Source organism: Rhinolophus sinicus, chromosome 16 (genome assembly GCF_057876585.1).
Source record: "Rhinolophus sinicus isolate RSI-liver-muscle chromosome 16, RSI-T2T, whole genome shotgun sequence".
Lineage (NCBI taxonomy): Eukaryota > Metazoa > Chordata > Mammalia > Chiroptera > Rhinolophidae > Rhinolophus > Rhinolophus sinicus.
The window spans coordinates 35,825,904-35,843,140 of NC_142516.1; the positions used below are offsets into that span (position 1 = coordinate 35,825,904).

The 17,237-nt window shown below is 41.1% G+C and overlaps 1 protein-coding gene across 6 annotated transcripts in view; it reads right to left on the reverse strand.

Moving 5' to 3' along the window:
- The window catches only part of NTRK2 (neurotrophic receptor tyrosine kinase 2), a 319,031-nt gene that overhangs the window by 147,984 nt on the left and 153,810 nt on the right, over window positions 1-17,237 (reverse strand). The window lies entirely within an intron of this gene.

Consider the following 17,237-nt stretch of genomic DNA (forward strand, 5'->3'; position numbering starts at 1 on the left):
ATAAGGCCAATAAAGGCAATGGAGCCCAAGTAAGTAACTGTGTTGTTCAGCTCTTTAGCTTTGCAGCGATTTTTGCAGGCAGTGGGATAAAAAGCTATGTAGAAGAGCCAATTAAAATGAAACAATGCATATAAAACCCTGTGCACACTTGAAAATGCCTTCCAAAGCTGTCATGATTGCTATTTTTTTCAAATATATTTAGCCCTTCCTTCCCTGGTATTCTAGAACTTCCGCTCTCCAAACGGAGTCAATTTTTACTTCTGATTGGTATTCTTCGGAATGCTTTCTTCCAGATTTTAGAAGACAGGATGAAGGACTGGCCTCTATCCAATAAAGATTTCTTTGCACAAAAGACAGTGAACTTCATTCATGGGGTCCCTGGTCTAGTGGGGCAGGGCTTTGCCTGTGGATTTCTTAGCTACAACTAATCTCTTTAAAAACGGAATGTATTTTACTACCAGTCACTTTTTGTTCCCGCTATTCATTTGATTTCCATAGCTTTAATTAAACTGTTGGTTGTATTTTTTTAAGACTGCTGTTTTCACCTGAGCATTGTTTTTCAAAATCATGTTTCCATCTTACAGAAAACCCACTGAAGGCCAATGCCATAGCAGTCCCTTACTGATTACACCTTTCAGATTTCTTTTGATCATTAACTACCGTGTTTTGCCCGAAAATAAGACCTAGCTGGACAATCAGCTCAAAAGCATCTTTTGGAGCAAAAATTAATATAAGACCCCCCTCTTATTTTACTATAAGACCCGATCTTATTTTACTGTAACATAAGACTAGTTTTATACTAATTCTTGCTCCAAAAGATGCCTTAGAGCTGATTGTCCAGCTAGGTCTTATTTTCAGGGAAACATGGTATAAAAAACACAACTGCAAGGAACATCTACTCCTCTTAGGTGTTTCTATCCCCATTTTCAAAACTCATTCCCTCCAGGTAAATCTTAGAAATTGAACTACTGGGTCAAAAGGGATGAGCATTGTTAAGGTTCTCAACACATGTAATCAAATTGCTTTCCCACTGGTCTTACTTTCACCAACAGTGTATGGGGAAGGTAAGAGTGTATCTCCAATGGGAAAACTACTTCCATCCTGCCATGGGTATTTCTCCATCTAACTGAACAGAGACCTGGCAAATACCCATCCCTGACCTGTGCCACATGAAACCACTCACACCCCACCTTTCCTAGGCTGGTGTTCATCATGGGTACAGTAAGGAGAACTGTAGATATGGAAAGAATAAGAATAAGGCAGCTAACACGCATGCAGTCATTATAATTCACCAAGTGCCTCCCCCTGTCCCAGTCACTTCTCCCTTGGTCCTCAGCCAAACCCTGTAACATATTGTCCTCTGTTCATTGACAAGGAATTGAGAGACTCAGAAAGGCTGGTAGATTTAGCAAAGGTCATAGCTTGTAGTGACTCAGCCAAATCCAGGTCTTTTATTCTTTCATAGTTGCCTTTCCAAAAGTAGCCAAAATTAGCCAAAGTTTACAATGTTACAATCAGAATTTAGTTTTATGTAGAGAAAAGCACTATAAGTAGTCAGGCATTCTCATTTATTTATTCAACAGGCAGAGCAGAAGATTCAAAGAAAAATAAGCTGCATGGCCTGCCCTCATGGAGTTTGCAAAGATCAGCAACACTAGAAGTATGTCCGGGTGTATGGGCCCCCATCCCAATGGGGGGGGATATGGGTCAAAGGAGAGTTCTCTAGCTTCTAGACAATGGGTTAGAATTAGCCACGAATCGGGGAAAGCAGAGGGGTCATTCCCAGCGTAAGTAGTCCAGTTATGGCTAGTGTGGGGGGTGCTGCCTATGTCATGGGGCTGATGCAGCTGGAAATGGGGAGAAAACTGAGAAAAAAGGCAAGGGCCAAGCCAAGAGTTTGGATTCTATAATGAAAATTACAGAATTACAGGTAGCCTCCCCTTCCCCAACATGGGAAGGGAAGGGGAGGGGAGGGGAGGGGAGGGAGGGGAGGGGAGGGGAGGGGAGGGGAGGAAAAGAAAAGGAAAAACTCAAGCTAGGCAATAACACGATCAAGATTAATTTTAGATAAATGATTTTGGCTGCAGGGTACAAACAGAATTATGAGAGGGCAAGACTAAGGGCAAGAGACTGGTTAAGGAGGCTTCTAGAGAAATCAAGACACGAGAGAATGGTGGCCTGGACCAGGCACTGGGGCTATGGGACAGGGAAGAAAAGGGAATGGCTGTCAGGCACATTTAGGGCAATCAATAGGGCATGGTGGTAGATTGCAAGTTGAGGGAAATGTGAGAAGCGAACAAGGAAGTGTCAGGATGATGTTGCTGCCCACCATGTCTCCAAGGAACTTAGAAAGGAAACAGGACTAGGGGGTTGAACTGACAGCACTGGTGTGGGGGCACAAATCCCAAACAAGATGTCTATGGAAGGAAGGACCAATGTTCAGACCTCAGAGTACAGGTCTAATGCCCAAAGTGGATTGGCCCCTGTTCAGGAACCCACAGTTAACTGAAACACAGACTCTAGATGCTGTACCTAGGACACATTTCTTGTTTGGGCACACAAAACACCCTTCTTGCAGGCACAAATGAAAGGGCATCCAACTGAGGCTAACTTTTGACAAAACTTCTTCCTAAATTCCTAAAAACCTTTCTAAGTTATCTTTACCAATAACACAATTATTACGTGAAAGAGAATACAATCTTTTGGGCCATATCCCAGAGTACGTGGAAAATTAAACAGACCAGATATAGCAAGGTCACAAGAATATCTCTGCCCCACTCCCCTGAATCTATCCTTTATTCAACAGCTCATTCTTGATGGATTTAAGCAATAGTCTTTAAACCTTAATACTAAATTTCACCAGCAAAATTTTCCCACAAGGCCAAAATGAAACGATTTCTCAATTTCCTGTGATATTTCACCCATTGGAAGAGCCCTGCCAAACAGTCTTTTATTTTCTGTTTAATAAGGGACACTTTACTCACTGCAAAATAAAGGGCTCCGTCAAAAGCAAATGTAGTTGCAGTGAGCTTAAAGGAACTCCTCCGTTTGGAATCTAGACCAACAAACACTCTAAATTATGAAATTAACCAATGAAATCCATCTTACATTGAAGAAAGTTCAATCTTCCCTGACCAGAGAAGGGAAATGTAGAAAAAAAATTGCACATTAACACACTAACAACTCTACAATGGGACTTAAACGAAATAAAATAAATGGCAATAAAAACTGCTTTTCAAACATCTCCCAAAGGAAACAGCTAAAATTTAGGGGGTTGAAAAGGAATATTTACAATGCCAGCGAGACAATCAGAGGAAGGAGCGAGAAACAGGCAATGCAGAGAAATGTAATCCTCCCTGTGGATGCTGACTTGCACAAACGCTAAACGTGATTGTTAGAAGAGTTCTGATCTCCAGAGAATGCAATTTCTGGATTTCTTTTCTTTTTTAAGTTTTGGAAAAATCGTTTTAGTATGTTAGGAGAAAAATCAGCTTTCCTCCTTTGTAACTCTGGAGAAATTAAAATTTGCTGTGTTCTCAAATGTAATTTCTTCATATTTTAAGGCAAGACTCACCACTGTGCACCCCCAAGAAAAGAATCTAACATTTTAATGGGAGCAAATGGGAAAATGATTCACTGACAGAAATGTATTCCATCCCCAACTTCTTAAGGCCACACCCCCTAAAGGACACAGGAAAGAGGAGCTGTCTGCGGCCTTGCTGCAGGGAAAGCATGGACCAAACAGTGCTGAGCTCAGAGTAGACACTTCATGAGTACCTGCTGGAGTGGCCGATCGCCTGTTACCTCAAAGAACTAGGAGGACTGGTAAATGGAGTGGAGGGGAAACGAATGCAAAGGATCACTTTACTGACAATATAATTATCTCCCTTTCCAAATGATACATAATCAGAGTGAGTAATAGTTTGCTTCAAATTAATTCCAGTTCCTGAGGCCACTGAACAATGTAGTTTAGGGCCAAGTTTCCACTTCAATTTAATCTTCATCTTTCACTTAAGGACACAACCTTTACATAAGTCCCCTATCCGCAGACAAGGAATCGGGTTTGCTTTGAGTTAAATTGGTTGTGGAAATCATGATGCAAAGGGTTTTCTAATCCTCCTGACCAATCTTCATTGGCTTCATCCCTTCCCTTCCCTCAAACTTCCAATATGACTTATTGTTACTGCTCTCTAAGTAGTACTGAACACCTCCAATGTGACAAATATAAAGAAAAACATGTGTGTTTTAGCTGAAATGGCTAGCTGCTTTCTGAAACCTTTATTTCCTCTTTCTTTTCCTAGGCCCATACTGAGACGACATTCCCAAGCCCTTCTTGGGGTTAGTTGTGGCCATACCACTAAATTCTAGCGGATGGACAGCGAGCAGAGTGATGGGTACCACTTCTCGGGCTGGCCCATCAAGACTTACCTAGTGTACTACCCCATGCTTTCCCCTTCTACCTTTCCAGAAGAAAGACAACACTCATATCCAACTTGGAAATTATGACTTGAAGATAGCAGAAAAATCCTCTGCTAATTCTCCCAGTATTGTCTGGTGAGTGTAGACAGTATAAAAATTGAGTTATTCTACTGAGGTTCAATGAAGCCAAGCTTTTTATCTTCCAACTCTCATTCAAATGAAAAAAATAAACTATTGTGTTGGAACCATTACCAATTAGGGACTTCCTTACTATGGTAGGGTGCCTACCCTAACTAATAAATATAGACAAAGAAAAAAATATTTGTTGCAGCCACTATGGAAAACAGTACAGAGGTGCCTCAAAAAATTAACAATAGAACAACCATCTTCACTTCTGGGTATGTACCTAAAGGAAGTGAAAACACTTGAAAAGATATATGCACCCCCGTGTTCACTGCAGCATGATTTATAATAGTGAAGATATGGAAGCAACCTAAGTGTGCATCGATGGATGCATGGATAAAGAAAATGTAGTATATGTATACAATGAAATATTATCCAGCCATAAAAAAGGAAATCTTATTATTTATGACAATATAGATGAGCTTTGAGGACATTATGCTGAGTGAAATAAGTCAGACAGAGAAACACAAACACTATGTGATCTCACTTATATATAGAATCTAAGAAAAGAGAGAAAAAATGTCATAGATACAGATAACAGATTGGTGGTTGCCAGAAGCAAGGGGTTGAGGGAAGAGCAAAACGGGTGAAATGGGTGAAAAGGTACAAGTTTCCAGTTATAAAACAAATAAGTCCTGGGGATATAACGTACAGCAGGTGACTATAGTTAATAATACTCTATTGCATATTTGAAAATTGCTGAGACATCTTAAAACTTCTCATCACAAGAAAAGAATTGTAATTATGTGAGGTGACAGTTGTTAGCTAGACTTATGGTGATCATTTTGCAATATATACAAATATGGAATCATTATATTGTATACCTGAATATAGTATAACCTTATATGTCAATAATATCTTAAATAAATTTATTTATTTATTTATTTTAAGGTTTTTATCGACTGACTCCGTAGCTTCCCAATCCCCCATCAGAAATTCAAAACTGTGTATCCATGTATATTTGCATTTTTCTGGAAAGTGCACAGATTTCATTAGATTTTCAAAGATTTCTTTACCCTGAAATGCTAAGAACCACTGAAATACGTACATATACATGATTTTGGAGACAGAGATATAAATACACATGTATTCTGCATTGCTATTCGATTTAATCATGTTCCCTATAAACAGTTGATCTGGGTGCTGAGAGCCATCTATCATCTGTCACCTAGATTTTTGCAGCAGCCTTCTAACTCAACTCCTGCTTTATTCTTGCCTCCCCTCATCTCTTCTCCACAGAACTGCCAGAGTAATCATCTTCAAGTATAAATCAGATTATTGCATCCCGCTGCTTAGCATCCTTTAAAGGTTTCTCGTTACATTTGGTAGAAACTTCTGACCACTACTGTGGAGTCCCGCATAACATGGCCTCAGCCATCCTACCCAGTCCTCCCACCCCTCTATTTCCTAAACAGCCACGGTGGCCTCTTTCCTGTTCCTGCTCACTTTCTTGCCTCCTCTCAGAAGCATCTTCTTGATTCTTTTGATGCCTAACCACTTCTCCTCCTTCAGGTTTCAGGTCAACTATGACATCCTCTGAGGGGCCCCAACCGCATCACTTTAACCAGAGTCTTTCTCAGCCCTCTCCACTCACATCCTTCTCAGCATGTACCGATCAATCGCCTTATTTATTTGATTTATTAAGTATTGTCTATATCCTTTCCTAGAACTTGAGCTTCAGGAAGTCAGTGACTGCCTTAAACAAGGCTTCCCCGGAAACAAACTCCGACTCAAGGATTCAAGTGAAGGCAGTTTACTAGGAAGGGATCCAGGAAACACAAGAGGGAAATGACATAGGCAGGGGAGGGAAGCCCACAATGGATACATGTTCCAGTGGGTTACACTGGGGACAGCTGGAGTTCAAATCCCTATGGAACTTAGGGAGATGGTATAGAATGCAATCTCAGAGATACCCCATCCAACAGGTGAGGAAGTTGTGTCATTGACCCTCCAACTATTATACCATCTGTCATTGGCTGAGGGCTTCTGGCTAAGAGAAAGCCCTTAGGCAGAGAGTCATGGGTGCTTGCAAGTACAGGGATGGTAAGAGCTGAAAGGATGTGGGCGGAACACTAGAGTATTTGCTACAGGGATCTTGCCTGTGCAGTTCACCACTATCTCCAGTGCCTTGCACAGAGCCTCAATAAATACTCGTTGAGGGATGAATTAGAACAATTTTTTTAAAAGCATAACAATGTGAAGTACAGCAAGTCTAATGAAAATGCCAATATGCAAATCATGCACCCAACATAAAAACCACTATGTTTTGCAAATATATTTGCTACTTTCCTGATTCATTTCTGGACCTCCAAGAGAACCTCACTGAAGACAGTCTGTAACGGCGAGCAAAACTTAGAACCCAGCACTCCAGGTAGAGTGTGAAATAAAGACACTGGACTAGATGTCACATGTGGGCTCTCTCTAGACACTATAAGAAACAAACTATATGACCTTAGATAAGCCATTCTCCCCTATCCCCCCTCCCCCACACACACACCCCTAAAGTTTATTTCCTACTCCATGAAGACAGACACGAAGAAATGGCACTGATGACCCGTTCTAGCTCCAGCAGACTATAGTACTAATCATTAGGTATCTATGACTGAGACTAGATTGCCACGTGGCCTTATATAGCTTTCCAGGGTATTTCAGGAATGTGAGATCATGTACAATTTAAAGAAAAGCACTCAGTCAACTGGCCTAGATTTTCTCCTGCTAAATAATACTCAGATGCTTTGTGGTCACAATATCCTCATCCTGAAAGGACAGGTGCTCTGCAAAAGCAATGTTAAGAAAACAGTACTTATTAAATACTTGCTATATGCCAGGAAACTTACTACAGATTAGATATTATTTTAATTAGGGAAAATTGGTCAGCTTGTATGGCAGCACTGAGAAATATAAAACAGACATCGCCCTAAACCTTACAAAGTTCAGAAGGCTCAAGTAGGACTAGATAAAACTAGACTTGCTAGGAATGTGGCAAAATGTCCTGACCCTATATTTCAAATATTTAATTTTCAGAAAATAAAACTGCCAACTACTTCCGTCTTTTCATTTTGAACATGTAGAGTATTTCAAAGAAAATTCAGCTGGTTTACATCTTCATTATTCACAATTAAGCTGTACAAAGTGTTGGGTTTTTAAAATCTATTGTAAATTCTGAAGGTCTTTTCTTTGACAAAGGCAGTCACAATTGTTCCTGGGTGGGTAAAAATTGGAACCTAGAACTCCTAATAATTAGTTTCCAAGCTTGGAACTTTGAGAAAGGCAGGAACAATCTCTGCTTACTAATAAGAGTTGACAGACATAAGAGAATCACATCAAAGCTTTTTCTATGGTACAACTCCGGTGAGAGCTGAAAATGCTCTATAAACATTCTTTTTCCGGCGGTCAAAAGCTCCCTTCAGGGAAGGCAGGTGATGTCGACGCACAAACACAAAATTTCCCTGTTCACACTGTCTTAACTCGGGATGATTGACTGCCTGAACTTTGCCCCAAATTCTCTGCAGAGCAGTGTTGGTGAGCTTTGGGAGCAAGTCTTTGGGAAGGAAATTGGCTGATTCCCAGGGAATCATCGTACAAGTGATGTTAGTGGCCCTCAAAGAGAGCAACAGGCCCATAGAGGTTGGCAAACACCTTCTGCCAAATTCCCATGAGCTTTTGTTTCCATGGAAAACCTAAACAATGACTCAGATCTCGCTGACTTGCTCAGACCTGTCCATTGTGCACCGTCACAAAATGAGGCCTGAATGAAGGAAGGAGCATGCTCTCTCTGGTCTTCTTTGCACAAGGTTTGTTGCCACATTAAATGCACTTGGAAATGTCTGCAATTTCTGCTACATATTTATAGTTATATTCATATTTATGCTTGTATTATTTATATTCCTGTATATAAAACATGCAAATTCTTTTTTTAGTTCCTTTACACCAACGTTTGCTGTAGCTAATGCAAAGCACCTTATAGGAATTTATTTTTTCTGTGATTGTATTACGGAATTTTGGAGGAAGACGGAGCATAACAGGGTTTCCAGCTATGATGTTTTCCATTGTATATTTTCCACTGTCAACTGTACTGAAACTCTTCCCTCCAATCTGAGAACATGGTGACTTGCTTCATGTCCTCCATCAGTACTTTTGTCTTTCTTTTTAGTGACCCACCACGCCACTCCACTCTCTTGAACCAGCCAAAGTCAGGAAATGTGTAAGGCCGACACAACAGCCACGATGGTTTTTTAATTTTATTACTGCACACTCTTCTATTAGGAAACCCCTATAATGGAATAGGATATAACAGGATTATATACACTTCTACAGCTGGGTGCTGAATAAAAATAATTGAATAAAATGACCATAAATAGAACAAAATGATAACCCATTGTTCAAAATGCAATGCTAGTCACACAAATTAATGATCGGTCACCCTGTTTAGCATCACTTGAGGTGGTTAGACACTGTCAGTGAAAGAAACCCAAGCCCGTAAGATGAAAGTATAGTTCTTTAGTGTTTTCCCACTAACTGCCCAATGTGTTCTTTAAGACCCACTGCTTTTCTGGAAACTAACCAAAGTTGACTGGCTAGGTCAGTGGTTCTCAAATAGGGACCATTGTGCTGCCCAGGGGAAAACTGGCAATTTCCAGAGGTATTTTGGGTTGTTGCAATGGCAAGGAGGAGGTTGAGGGAGTGTGCTACTCTCATTTAATGGCTAAAGAGCGGTAATGCTGCTAAACGACCAACAATGCACAGGACAGTTCCCCACAACAAAGAATTTAAGGCCCCAAACGTCAATGGTGCCGAGACAGAAACACTGTCCTAGGTCCTGGGACAACAGAGATGGAATTTATCCTAAAACCTCTTATCCCATTAGAAAGAAACTCTAGTCTGTCTTTGCTGACTCTCACTGTGGGAGTTTAGTTTTCGCTCCTGTTAGTCCAGTGTTCTTGTTACTGGTGTCCTTGCTGCCCTTTCTCTCTCAGTTTACCCTGTACCTCATAAGAAACACTTCGGATATTGTCACTTCTGTTGCTCCCAACCACCAGAAAGTGCTGTTCTGGCTCCCAAACAGACAGGCAATGAGGTTCAAGGGGACAGAAATTGGATTTGGACTCCGAGCATTGCGTTTCAGTCTTGGATCCTTCATTTCTGATAGACACCCCAGATTCTCTCTAAGAATCTCTCCTCAGAGCAATAATTACTGCCCTGGCCACCTAATAGGGCTGCTTTAGGATCATGTGAGCTGGTGTGTATGTGAGACCTCTGTGACCACTCTGCTGTTACATAAACATGAGGGTAAGGGAATAATAATGGCCCAAATCCGCAATGACATTCAAGACCTTGACCTGGCCTCAGTCTTGTCATTTCTGACTCCTCTTAAAACATGCCAGGTCCCAGTGAAACTGTTAGTTTGCATTCCTTAAATAAATATGCCTTGAATTTTCCTATTTATTTATTAATTTATTCAAAAACTATTCTTTGATCACCTGAGAGATGGAAGGCAGTGTGATAAATGCTTGGTATGTGACAAAGAATAAATAAAATAATCACAGTCCCTCCCTATATGGTGCTTCCAAATTTCATGTCTTTGCACCACTGTTGTTTTCTACCTGAAATGTAGAACTTTCCATCTGTGCACTTTCCATCTTTGATCATTAAACTCCATTTATTCAACAAAATCCAGCTTAAAAGCCATCCCATCATGAAGCATTTCTTCATTCCCCAAATCAGAAATTGACCTGTATGTTCTTTGTCTCTTGTGATAAATACTACATTCTCCACTGTACTAATCACTTACATAATCTTATTTCTCCTATTAGATTTTAAGTACTCTAAGTCAAAAAAAATCTTCTAATTCAATTCTTCACCCTCTTCCATTACCTTCATAACAATTACAACAGTGCCAAGCAAGATATTTTACCCATGGTAGTTACTCAACAGATATCTCCATTGCAGATTAGATCCAACTAGAAGGATTTAAAAATAGGTCATAAAACACTCACAAAAATAGTAGTGATTGAGTTTAAAGCACAGATAGACAGCAGTAGGGACATCTATTACTGTTGATGACTGTTCTCTGTCCTTCCCAGGCACACTGTTCTTCCCATCGTACTTCATCTCGTTCTGAATTTTTTTATATCCACTTACTTGTAACCTCCCCTCAAGTTTATGAGCAATGAATGTTCCTCTCTGGTCTCTCCATTGTACTTCCAGCACTGAGCATAGGGCCTGGTGCATTTTAGGTGCTCAATAATAATTAATTGAATAAATAAATAAATGAATTTCAACTTTTCACCTTTGCCTTCTTCAATAAAGAGCCAAATTTGGTATAACATGGGTTTATGGTTGTGGTAAACACTGCATGGCTCACCTCTCATTCCTGGCCTAGCGGAGGATTGGAGCCCACCCCACCCCACCCACCGTTACCACCACCAATCCATGTTGCGTGCTTTTGCCAATGTGAAAGGAGCAGACGTGACATGCATCACTCCTAGGCAGAAGATTTAATAGTCAGTACTGGCTTTTCCACTTCTTTTTCATCCTGCCACAGTGAACCATGAAGCTTCACATTCGATGGTAGTATCATAAAGTTCTGGGTGCTGAGAGGCTAAGATGAAGAAAGCCCCCCTGCCAGGCTGTGTTGTACATGCAGAGGAAACATAATCTTTTCTGTTTTAAGGGTTATTTGCTTCTGCAACATAACTAGCCTAGTCTGACTGACATAATAGTGAGGTTCCAAGTGTGCCTTATTAAAAGGCAGTCTTATTTATAAAAAATATGTGGCTTTTGTTTTATAAAAAGACTCCAATATGTATGGTTAAGAGATTACATGCCCCCATATGTACCCTCTAAAGCATATGCAGATGTGTTCATAAATATATAATGAATAAATGTTAACAATAAATGCACAAAGTTTTTAAAAACTCATAACTTAGACGGAGAAATCAGAGATGTGACCTGGCAAGCAATCCCCTTAGAAAGCCATGCCTTTGTTTCAAAGATATAGCACATTTTCAAAGTTCCTCTTAGGGAATTATCTTTAATTAATGTAGTCAAGTCCACCAACTATGTAAATATTCATTATTTGAGGGGAAATTTTTATTTTTAATAGTCAAATATCATTGGGAGCCAGGTTTGATGGGATATGTGGGTGATTAAGGTGGGCCACATCACCATTATTGAAAATAACAGGGGGTCTGACTCTATAGCCTCTGCCTTTTTTGTGGACCTCATAACTTTTCACTAAAGATATTTCCAAAAGATGAGTTCCAAAAATGCACAAAGTGTGTTGTCTAGTGATTCTCAATGTTTTTCACAGTTCTAGAACTGTAACTAAATGTCTATCTCCAGGAACCTTCTTGGCCCCTAAATTCATGGTCATTACATAGATGCAACATGATTGAATGCATGGCTGGGTGTTCTTCACAATGTATAGTAGAAGCTACCTAAACACGTTTAGTCTCAGACCATAAAAACAGCTGACTCCTGATCGATGAAAGGTCACCTACAGAATTAATTAAAGATGCATAGCTGGGGATTGTCATTTTGGTGTTCTGGACTGAATTGTGTATCCCCAAAATTCATATGTTGAAGTCCTAATCCCCAATGTGGCTGTGTTTGAGCCTTTCAGGTGGTAATTAAAACTTTAATTACCAGATCACCAGGGTGGAATCTTAATCTTAAAGGGCTGGTGGCCTTATAAGAAAACACACCAGAGCTTTTGCTCTCTCCCTGTAAGCCACAGAGAAAAGGACATGTGAGGACACAGTGAAAAGATGCCGTTTACAAACCAGGAAGAGGACCCTCACTAAGAACCTTGGGTGCACCTTGATCTTGGACTTCTAGTCTCCAGAACTGTGAGAAAATGAATGTCTGTTGTTTAAACCACCCAGTCTGTGATATTTTGTTATGGTGGCCTGAGCAGACTATTCAAGTTTGTTTGTTTGTTTTATTGTTGTTGTTATGGTTGCTGTTGTATCACCAGCCTTATCTACTTCCTCCTCCTCAACTGGTAATTATTTTATTTGGTTATCCACCCAACCCTAGACAGCCAATGTGATTCAAAATGGAACCAATGGCTCAGGCATTAAAAAAAAAAAAAAAAAAAAAAAAAAAAAAAAAAAAAAAGCATAATTCCATTCCCTGCCCACAGTGGTTGCTTCAAGAATCTTCATGTGACTAAAGAGAGTCATATCAAAACCAAGCTTAGAATGTGTGTACAAAGATTGGTGGAAGTGATATTCTCTTTCCCGCTGGACAGGTTTCTGGAAGGATGTAGCATCCACAGTGGATGAAAGTCATCCTTGCTGCAACCATGAGAGAAAAGTTTGTGTCCAGTTGAGCCAGTCCAGTGGAAGAGAGACAAAAGATGGATTCTCATCTTGGTGTTTGAGCCTTGGATCAAGCCATAACCAGAAACTGGTAGTTACTCCCTGATGGTATATTTATTGTTAAAGACATTTACAACTATAAGATGCCAAACTAATATAGGGATGGGGCAACAGCAGTCTAATTGTCAGTAAATCAGTCCTGCATCACCAGAGGCTGGTGTGAATGGATACCACATTCTGGAGTCCTTCCATGCACTTAAATTTTATTACCACTAATGTGGAGTTGGCCTGTTATAGAGATATAAATGTTCTGTTCTTCAAGGCACGTTTGACAGGATGAAAGGCTTTGGGATTTCAATGACTTTGACTCCTCTGGAGATGGGAGGACAGCCTATTTTAACAATTTCCATGGGAATGAATAGACATATACTCTAGCTATTCAAATATTTAACTAGCTCTTTTGTTGTTGTTTTGAATCCCAACAAGCTGCAGCTGCCTGTTTGCGTCTGTTGTGACTTTAAGGGGCTTGCTGATTCAGTAGGATCCCTTGAATACGTTAATTAGCCTTCTCTCATTTTCCCAGCCCATGCCGATGAAGAAATGAACATTTGCAGTTCCAATTGCAGAACCTGATGTGAGTCTTGAGGGTACCCGATGAATGGAGGCTCAGAATTGCCCACTTTTCGATGGGTAGTTTTATGCTGGCAGCAGTCTGTGTGGTAAGGTTTGTGTGGCTACATGATTAATTGATTGGCTATCACTATTGGCAGTCAAATGAAACATAGGCCATGGGTTAAAATGTAACAGGGGAGATGAGGCATTAATCAGCCCAGGTACATGAGTCAGTGGAGGTAAGGATCCAGAGAAAATAAAATGTTATGGAAAGCTGGGAAATGATTTATCATTTTTAATATATATCATGTAAGCCCACTCTTTATAACTGCTCATAGGCCTCCATGTTGTGAAGACTTGGGCAATAAAACACTCCTTTCTTAAAACACTAAAGTGAAAGATGCTGGTGGGGAAAATAAAGAAGCACGAAGAATAAACCGACTGGAAAAGAAAAAAAGTGTTTGGCTTAAAATTAAATTTCCACTTGTTTCTTTTTAAATGATTTAGAAATACAGCTTTTGCTTGGAAAAACTGGATTCCATCGATCAGATAGAGAGAAAGATATGAGGTCTATCCATGAGGGACAATTTCTCAGATCATTTTAAAAATTATTATAATACGAGAAAATGTACTTTCAAAGAGCAAGAGGCCATGGCAGGCTTAAATGTTAACCCAACCCACTGAATTACTGTTCACTTAAGAATCCTTAAGCTTGGAAGCTTGGTTCTATATAATTAAGTATTCTCCAACTTGGAAGTTAGCAAGAGTAAAGTCTAGCAATTGAGTTGAGACTTGTATGAAATGAGACAATCTCTCTTGCATTAGTAGTTGTTAGTCCTCCTTGGGGTTCTTCAAACCAAGAAATGATAAGAACCACTCTTAGGAAGGCTTCCCTTTCTGCACCAGGCAGAAACAAACAACAGCACACCCCTCACATTCTGTAAAATCTTATACTGCGTTTCCCCAAAAATAATACTGGGTCTTATATTAAGGTGTGCTCCAGAAGATGCATTAGGGCTTATGTTCGGGGGATGTCATCCTGAAAAATCAGGCTAGGGCTTATTTTCCATTAGGTCTTTATTTTGGGGGAAACACAGTAGCTTCTAACAGTAATGATTCTTCTCAGTTCCCCTTCAGAAATGTCAGGTGTTTCTAGAAAACAGGCCGAAAAAGAAGAGGACTTAAGTAAATTACCAGAAACATCAAGAAACATAATGAGAGAAGAATTTGAAGAGGTCCATTGTCTGCTCCCTCATTTTATCCCCTTTACCAAAAGTTTCTGACTTGTTTTGATCATTGGAGAAATCTATGCTATGCTTGTAAACATAGAGTCCATTGCTTTTTCCAAAATAGTGAATCACCTTTGGCTAGACTAATGCTAGCTGAAAAGGCAATGACCACTGCTCTGGCTTCGGCCTCTGCAGCTCCCACAACAACTGTTGTCTTGGCCTACTGCAGCTCCCTACCTTCCTCTTGCCCTCCTCTGCTCCAGTGTTCATGCTGCAGCTGGAAAGAACTTTCTAAAATGCCTCTCAGATCCTCTTCTTCCCCCATCACTACTTAAAATCAACTGAGGACTCCACATCATCGACTTCTTATCTAGGTCTTGGCCTCAACTTCCTTTCCAGACTCTTCCAGTCTCTTTCTCTCATCTTATCCCCTAGCACCTGAAGTAGTGATTGGTAGCTCTGTGTTCATATTGGGCTGGGACTTGTCTTTGTGTTTCGATGCTATGTCTTTGCCAGTGCCAATCCTCTCCCAGTTTTTCCTATTTAAACTTTACTACTCAGGATGCCTCCCCTTCAGGAGGACCACTTAAAAACAGTGCTTACCCTCTGATAATGTACACTTACGTTTTATGAAGATAACCGTGGTAGTGACGAGGAGAATGACTTGCGGAAGGGCAAGACTTGAATCAGGAGAGGGATGGTTCTAAGAGGCCCCAGCTGTTGACTGAAGAGGCCAAGGGCCTCTTCCCATGGAATCGTGTTGCACCCCATCGCACACATCATTCAGACTCAGCTTAGCCAGTCCTTTACTGTGCTTAAGAGCTGCCATGCATGCAAGGGTGGCTGGAAATGAAACAGACTAGGAGGGATTGCAGAGGCACCCACATTGGTTGTGTCATCACATTTCTGGGGAAAAGGATGAATAATCCTGCCTATTGCTTCAATGTTTTATATATGAGATGCAATGTACCTGAACATATAGAAATATCTGGGCCACTAAGATTTTCACTTTCAGTGGAATTATTCTCAGCACATAACCCTGGGCCTTGCTTTCCCCCAGATGCAATCGGGGACACTCATCCTTTCACTCATTCATTCAACAAATATTTATGATGATGAACTATGTTCAGACAAGTGAACAAAATAGACAAAAATTCCTGCCTCAGTGCAGCTTACATTTTGTGGGAGAAACAAATGAGCAACAGCAACAACAAGGAAATATGTTGCATGTGCGTGAGTGACTAGGGCTTTTAAGAGCGATAAGACAGGGAAGGGGGAAGGTGCGATCCAGTAGGAGTAAGGACTGCGATTGAATAAATGGTCGAGAAGACGTCTGGTGAGGAGGTGACATTTGAGCAAGGACCTGAAGGAGATGAGGAGAGCATTCTAGAAAAAGGGGACACAAACACAAAAGCGGAGGGGAAAGAGTGTCCCCAGAGTGGGCTCTGAACAGCAAGGAGGCCTAGTGGGGGCAGATAATAAAAGAGAGAGCAAGGAAGCATGGACCAGGTTAGCAGCTGTGTGTGTGTGTGTGTGTGTGTGTGTGTGTGTGTGTGTGTGTGTGTGTGGCGGGGTGGGGGGGAGAGCAAAGCAGTTGGATTCTACATATATTTTGAGGGCAAAACTGATAAGGGGTTGGACAAGGGGTGTGAGTGAAGAGAGGAGTCATGAGGACACAGATTTTGGTCTGAGTGTCCATTTATTCAGCTGGGTAATACCCTGGGAGGATCATATCTTGGGGGACAGCCCGGGGCTCTGTTCTGACATGCTTAGTGTGAGATGCTGGTCAGGCATTCAGGTGGAGCTGCTGAGCAGATGGTCGGCCATAGAAGCCTGCAGTTCAGAAAGAGGTCTCTGCCAGGGATGAGATTGAAGCAAATCCAGCATTCAGATAGATTCAAAGCCATAAAACTGGATAAAGTGCCCATAGAGGTGTGTGCAGCTAGAGAGGAGAGAGGCTCAGACACGGCACCCTGGGGCTCTGCACTAGTTCCCGTGGGGAGACCAAAGAAGCCACCTTGGAGGTGGGAGGCAAACAAGAGGATTTGGTATCCTGGAGTCCAGTGAAGCCAGTGTCAGAAGAAGATACAAGAAGCTGTGCCAGGTGCTGCTGACAGGCCAAGGAGGGTAAGAACTGAGAGTGACCGTGGGAATTAACAATGGTGACCTTAACAGGGGACCTTCTGGTGCTACATTTGGAGTGAAAGCCCAATTAGAGGAAACTAAAGAGAAAGCGGGAGAGTGGAGTCCAGAGAAGAAGACAGCTCTTTCCGGGAGATCCCTGTAGGAGGCGAAGAGGGTGGATGGGGGCAGGGCTGTGAGGTCGGGAGGAGTTTGCTTTTCACAAGTGAGAAATGACAACATATTTGTAAGCTGATGAGAATGATGCAGGCAGAACAGAATGTGATGTTGCAGGGAAAGAGGGGACCACTGCTGGGGTGATGTCCTTCATCAGGTAAAGGGGGTAGAA